At 47.7% G+C, this 6000-nt stretch overlaps 2 protein-coding genes across 2 annotated transcripts in view; both read right to left on the bottom strand.

Moving 5' to 3' along the window:
* Positions 1–173, bottom strand: part of sft2d3 (SFT2 domain containing 3) — a 3754-nt gene extending 3581 nt beyond the window's left edge. Inside the window, exon 1 of the mRNA XM_020519110.2 lies at positions 1–173. This exon is cut by the window's left edge and continues 3581 nt beyond it. The gene's annotated coding sequence lies outside the window, so the exon portion shown is untranslated.
* Positions 1–6000, bottom strand: part of gtf2h4 (general transcription factor IIH, polypeptide 4) — a 323881-nt gene that overhangs the window by 208062 nt on the left and 109819 nt on the right. The window lies entirely within an intron of this gene.

Genomic DNA, 6000 nt, shown 5'->3' with positions numbered 1-6000 from the left:
TCTCTCTCTCTCTATCCCTCTCTCTTTCTCCCTCTATCCCTCACTCTCCCTCTATCTTTCTCTCTCTCTATCCCTCTCTCTCTGTGTCTCGAGCCCGGTTCCGTTGCTGTAAATGGCCGCCAGGGCAGCTCAGTCGATCACCGTCACTCGGATGTCGTGGGCGGGGCCTCAGGGAAGGTTAATCGAGCGGGGCCGGGGGTCGGAGGTCAGGTCTGGTCGCCGGGGCAACCGGTCCCCGCCCCCTCCCCCTCACCGGACCCGCCCAGTCAGACCGAGAGGAGCAGGTGAACACTTACATTCATGTAGCGCCTGCCGCCATCGCCGGGAAACACTTCGCTGTTGTTGGCCGGGAGGTTGGGTGGGGGGGGGGTTGGAGAAAACAGTTTTACCACCGAGAGGACGACGCTCGGCCCCTTCGACCCTGCTGTCCCATTCAATAACTTCAATGTCACATCTGATTTTAACCTCAACTCTACATTCCTGCATATCTCCCCCCCCCCCCCCCCCCCCCCCCCCCCCACCCCCACCCCCGATAATCTTTCATCCCCTTGGTCGTCAGTGTGTGAACAGCAATAATAATCGTCGATAATCTGCCCTCCTTTTCATATCTGATGTTGATTTGAAGGTTAGACAGCAGGGATCTTTAGACCAGAAGAAATAGGGGAAACAATAGGCCATTCAGCCCCTCGAGCCTGCTCTGTCATTCAATAAGATCATGGTTGATCTGACATTCCTCATGTTCAGACTTTCCTGCTCCTTCCCCGTATTCCTTGATTCCCCTATAGAGCAAGAGTCCATCTATCTCAGTCTTAAATATACACAAGGACTCTTGCCCCACAGCTCTCTGTGGCAATGAGTTCCAAAGATTCTCAACCCTCTGAAAGAAGAAATTCTTCCTCTCCTCAGTCTTAAATTGGCGCATCTTTATTCTGAGACTATACCCTCCGGTCCTAGACTCTCCCATAATGGGAGGCACCCTCTCAGCGTTTACCCTGTCAGGCTCCTTAAGATCACGCCCCTCCCCAGCTTCAAACAAGTGCCATGGAGCCTTTTGCTTTCACCCCTGAGCACTTGGTGGGTTTCCTCTGAAAGACAGCACTGCTGCCAATGCAGCGCTCCCCCTCTAGTTCTGTTCTGGGCCATTAGCCTTGATTTTCATAGTCTGGATCGAGACTTGAACCCACAACCCTGTGAAAGACATGCATAAGTGGAAGTAATCCTGTCCTCTGTTAAGTTTCTGCTCAGTTACACTTGGGCACAATACCCTAAAACTAGCAGAGAAAATTGTGCAAGTGCAATACATATCTGATGCAAATTAAGTTTCAGTGAAATTTTGAGCTCGCATTGAAAATAGTTGGGCTTGAAGCTGTCATCGCCAAAATCCCTCTGGATTGAATTAACCTCTGTGGTAAGTTTCTTCTGATTTCTCATCAAGGAGGCTCTAAAGATTAAGCTGAATCTTTGGGGGGAAAAGACACATTTTAAAAACTTCTCAACAAACATTTTTATTAAATTTACTAAGAAACTGAGAATTCTATCCAAATGTAACTAGCAACTGGTTGCATGTATATCTTAAATGTCATAGGCAGGAATTTAAAGTCCAGGGATTGGCACCATGAATAAAAATGTTTTTTTTTTCTGTGTATCGCCTGCAATAGCTTCCCTGCCTTTTGTGTCTTAGAATTCATTCTCAGCCTTCTCCTATTTCTCATCTGCCCCAGGCAGTAAAGTGTCAACCACATTTCTGTGGTTCCGGAGTCACATGTAGATCAGACAGATTCCTACCCTAATGGACATTAGTGAAACAAAAACAAAGTTGCTGGAAAAGTTCTGAGGAAGGGTCTCCGGACCTGAAACGTTAACTCTGTTTTCTCCTTTACAGATGCTGCCAGACCTGCTGAGCTTTACCAGCAACTTTGTCTTTGTTTTTGTTCCTGACTTACAGCATCTGCAGTTCTTTTGGTTTTTATTAGTGAAACAAATGTGTTTCTGCCTAGTGGGATCATTCAAAAGCACAGCATTTGTTTTCACATGTATTCTGATGACTCGTAGCTCTTCCTCACTTCCACCATCCATCTCAGTGCCTCCACTGTTTTAATCATCAGGTTGTTAACCTGACATCCAATACTAAATAAGCAGAAATATGCTCCAATTACCTACAGCAGAAACTGAAGTGGTTTACTCTGTTCCTTCACCACTAACTCCTTCTCTTCCTCCCTGGCCGCTGCTTGAGGCTGGACCAGACTGTTTGCCAACCTGGTGTCACTTTTGACTCTGGGATGTGCATCTGATGCCATAGCCATCCAACACTGAGACCATTTTAACATCATCTGACTCCATCCCTGCCTCAGGTATTTTACTGTGAAAACCCTCAACCTTGTGTATAAGTTATGTCTAGGACCTCAATACTTCAGCATGCTCCTGGCCAGTCTACCCCAATCTACCCTCTGTAAAAGTGAGGCCATCCTAAAATCACTTGCCTCTGTTCTAAATCATGTCAAGTCCCATTCACTAATCACAACCCTTGCTTGCTGCTGGCTGTACTAGTTAAACAAGTCATTGATTGGAAGATTCTCACCCTCCATTTCAAATCTCTCCATGGCCTCACCACCACCCCCTTCTCCCCTGACCCCAGCCCAACTTCTCTCTGCAATCTCCTCTGGCCCCCGTGTCTACATTCACCTAATTCTGGTCTCTTGACCATCCCTGATTTTAATCACTCCACCTATTCAACTGCTTCGGCCTAACTCTGGAATCTACCTCCTTAAAGCTCTCTAACTCACTGTCACTCTTTCAACCTTCTCCTTAAAATGTAATTATTTAACTAAAATATTAGCCGTGTGCCTTAGTACCTCTGTGCACGGCTCAGTGTCAAATTTTGGTTTGTAAACAAAAGTGAGAACATCAGATACAGGATCAGGAGTAGGCCATTCAGCCCTTTGTACTTGCTTTGCCATTCAATAGGATCATGGCTGATCTGGTTATGGCTGTAAATCCACTTTTCTGTTTGTCTCCCAAACCCTTGACTCCCATCAAAAATCTTTCTGACTGGACCTTCAGTATATTGAATGACCAGTCTCCACTGCTCTTTGGAGGAGTGAATTCCAAAAAACTCTCTGAGAGAAGAAGTTTCTCCACATCTCCACCTTAAATAGGAAACGTCTTATTTTTAAACTGTGCCCCTGAGTTCTAGATTACCCATATGGTGGAACACTCTCTTGACATCAGTGCTGTCAAACCCTGCCCCAGAACCTTGTCATTCAATAAGATCACCTCTCATTCTTCTAAACTGCAATCAGCATAGGACCAAAAATGCTCAACCTTTCCTCAATGCAACTCCCTTCATCCCAGGAATCAACCTTTCCACAACTTTTATTTTAAAAATATGCTTTGTTCGTAAATTACCTATAAATAAAATAGCAAATATAACACAGGGTTTGTACAGACTTTACAGAAAATACAGTGGAATTTTGACATTCCTCGTTAACAGCTTCAATCCAGTTGCAATAAAATGGCATTTTCTAATCATGAGAGGAAACTATTTACATTCCTTCAGGGCAAATGAGGGGGCATTGGTTCTTAACAGACCCTTTTTATACTTGTGCAGAAAGACTTTAGCCAGTGGTCTTTCCCCATTCTCCCAAGCTTCAGTGCGTCCCTCAGCACTTAGTCGTGAACCTTGGGATGTGCCAGTCTGCAACATTTGGTCGAGGTCAACTCCATGCACTGAAGACCAGTTAGTTCCAGGCAGACCAAAGAGCATTTTTCACGGAGGTGATGGTCCTCCAGGCACAGTCGATGTTTGTCTCGGAACAGGCCGTAGAGCACAGAGTCCCGCGAAACAGAGCTGCTCAGGATGAACCTCGACAAAAACCACTGTATCTTTCTCCAGATCTTCTTTGCTAAGGCACATTCCAGAAGGCGATGTAGGACAGCAGTCTCTACCCCTAACCCCAACCCACCCCCACCCCACAGCCGCTTTGAGGGCAGCGTGTAGTGGCGCACAGAGGCAGGGAATGCATGAAGGATCTCACAGGCAGAGCCCTTCTCACCACCAGCCAAGCGATGTCTTGGTGCTTGTTGGAATGTTCTGGTGATGAAGCATTCTGCCAGATGTCTTTGACAATCTGCTCAGGGAACCATGCGACAGGATCCACCCTCTCCTTTTCCCTCAGGGACTTGGTAACGTAAGTGCTGACCACTTCCTGATGGACTTGTGGTCAAAGGTATTTTTCTTTGCAAATTTCTCCACGAAGGACAGGTGATACGGAACGGTCCAACTACTTGGAGCATTCTGTGGCAGCGAGGCCAGTCCCATCCTTAAGAAAACCGGGCACAGGTAGAACCTCAGTACATAGTGACACTTGGTGTTTGCGTACCAAGGGTCTGCACACAGCATTGGGTACATTCTTCCCCCCGCTACTTATCCAGAGTTTTATACATGGTGTACCTATTGACACGGTCCATCTTTGACTTCCAGATGAAGTGGAAGATGGCTCGGATGACTGCAGTGATGCAGTTTTGAGGAAGGGGCCAGACCTGTGCTACGTATAGCAACAGAGACAGAGAGAGAGAGAGCGCATCACACCTGATAACCAGGTTTTTACCCGCAATGGAGAGGGAGCGGTGCTCCTGAAAGCCCAGATTCTGCCTCACATTGGCAATATGTTCCTCCTAAGATTTTGCGCTCGCCCCAGCCCCTCTGAACCATATTCCCAGTGCCTTCAGGTAATCTGTCCTGACGGTGAAGTGGATAAAGGATCAGTTGGCCCAGTTCCCAAAGAACGTGGCCTCGCTCTGGGCCTGTATTTACCCTGGGTTCCCAAGGTCAGTTCAAACTGGTCACAGATGCTCATGAGTCACAGAAACATAGAAACAAGACAGGAGCAGGAGGAGGCCATTCGGCCATTTGAGCCTACTCCACCATTCATCACGATCATGGCTGATTGTCCAACTCAAAAGCCTAATCCTGTTTTCTCCCCATAACCTTTAATCCCATTTGCACCAAGTGCTATATCTAGCCGCTTCTTGAATACATTCAATGTTTTGGTATCAACTACTTCTTGTAGGAATGAATTCCACAGGCTCACCACTCTTTGGGTGAAGAAATGTCTCCTCATCTCCGTCCTAAATGGTCTGCCCTGAATCCTCAGACTGTGACCCCTGGTTCTGGACACGCCCACCATCGGGAACATCCACCCTGCATCTACCTTGTCCAGTCCTGTTAGAAGTTTGTAAGCCTCTATGAGATTCCCCCCTCATTTGTCTGAGCTCTAGCGAAAACAATCCCAACCTAGTCAATTTCTCCTCATACGTCAGACCCGCCATCCCTGGAATCAGCCTGACCATCCCCGGAATCAGCCTGACCATCCCAGGAATCAGTCTGCGCACTGACAGCAGATCCGAGCAGGAAAAGGCAACGTCGTCCATGTGCAGGGAGACTTTGACCTGCAGGCACCTGTTGCCTGGAATAGTCACCCCTCTCAGGCTCACATCCTTCCTGATGGACCCAACAAAAGGCTCTATACAGCACACAGACAAGGCAGGAGAGAGTGGGCAGCCCTGCCTGACTCGGGATCTGATCGGGAAACTTCCTGATTCCCACCCATTAATTGAGAGTGCATAAATAGTGTTGGCCTGGCACAGTCGGATCCAATTGAAGATTCCCTCCCGAAAGCCCATTTTGGAGAGCACACCCACATGCAAATGTGTGATATCCTGTCAAAGGCCTTCTCCTGGTCCAGGCTGATGAGGCAGGCACCCAACCCCCTGTCCTGCCCATAGGCGATCGTACCCCTGAGGACCGCGAGGCTTTCAGAGTTTGTCCTGCCGGTACAGCACAGACTCGGTCGGACTGAATCACCAATCCCAGGGCAGACCTGACCCGCTCGGCGATGACCTTAGACAGGAATTTGTAATCTGCATTCAGCAATGAGATTGGTCACCAATTTCTGATTTCCTCCTTCTCTCCCTTTCACTTGTAGATCAGGGTGATGCCTT

The sequence above is a fragment of the Rhincodon typus genome, chromosome 35 (assembly GCF_021869965.1).
Source record: "Rhincodon typus isolate 14 chromosome 35, sRhiTyp1.1, whole genome shotgun sequence".
Lineage (NCBI taxonomy): Eukaryota > Metazoa > Chordata > Chondrichthyes > Orectolobiformes > Rhincodontidae > Rhincodon > Rhincodon typus.
Note: the sequence above shows the minus strand (reverse complement) of the source record. Positions and strands in the feature narration are given on the sequence as shown.